This window comes from Helobdella robusta (genome assembly GCF_000326865.2).
Source record: "Helobdella robusta unplaced genomic scaffold HELROscaffold_3, whole genome shotgun sequence".
Classification (NCBI taxonomy): domain Eukaryota; kingdom Metazoa; phylum Annelida; class Clitellata; order Rhynchobdellida; family Glossiphoniidae; genus Helobdella; species Helobdella robusta.
Window position 1 is genome coordinate 5,663,000 of NW_008704501.1, and position 1,374 is coordinate 5,664,373.

Consider the following 1,374-nt stretch of genomic DNA (forward strand, 5'->3'; position numbering starts at 1 on the left):
ATCTACATGATAGTGATGACGATGATACAGATATCAATAATGATAATGATGTTACATATGATGATGATAATAATAATGATGTCTAGCTTGTTGTAAACATAATCACTAGTCAACCAGCCAGCCAGCCAACAAACTAACAATGAAACTAGCAAATGAATTTTTTAAAAACTTCAATTCAGACGTTGAAAGGAATTATTGAGAACGATCCAAAAATAAACATGCACCATGCTAATTTTGACTTGCCAATGTAACTAGCTACAAATTCAATGTTTAACTTTCAACAACACTTTACGTAGTTTGGCTTAGGCGTTAAACTTGTGTGCGTGTGCGTGAAATTGTTAATGAAATGAAGGTTTCAAATGATTTTGTGTATGTTTTTGTGTGTGTCATTTGATGTTTATTAAATGTTTAAATGTTTGTTTAAATGTTTACATTTTTGTATGTTTTGTATTTTTAGTAGGTTTTGTTTTGTTATGCAGACGAGTGTTGTTCGTATGTTTGTATTTGCATATTGTAAACCCAAACATGTTTATCCTATATTATTTAATAAGAATATATGTAACTTAGGCTACATTGCATGAAGTGATGATGTTTTGAAATAAAAAAAATGTGTTACGCACACCACATACACACACACCACACACACACACACACACACACACACACACACGCACACACACACTAACAAATACACACACATAAAAACACACACACATACTCAATTGATGCATCGTATGTTTTATTTAAATAACATATTTCATTTATAATTTGACACTACTACGACTCATGCAAATTCCAACAAATTCGTCTACATCAAAAAAAAGTTCACATCATTGCCATGTTGGTCGTGTGTTTCACATAAACAAAAGATACAAACGTGTCTGTTGTATGTACACTGACCTGCACATTTGATACAATAATTGAAAGGAAGGTTGAAATCTTTAAAAACACATATGCATGTAAAATTGTTGTAAAAACAAAATATTGCAGACACAAAAAAGGCAGACCCATCTAGGAAAAGCGCGTGCACACACACACATACACACGTACACACACACACACACGTACACACACACACACACACTCGTATACGAACGCACAGACACACAAATATTTGTACAACATTTGCATGAACTTCACATCAACATTCTCACGTGTTTGTGATGTTGTAATGCAAAAAACGTGCGAGACGTAAATGCGAAAATATGATTCTACAAGCTAGTGAAAACTTCGGTGCCAAAAACAACAACATTCTGCTACAACATTTACAAAAACAACAACAACAACAACCGCGACAACATTTACGTAAACATCGTGATAAAATAATCAATGCAATGGCAACAACACCAATCAACTTCAACAACAACATCAACG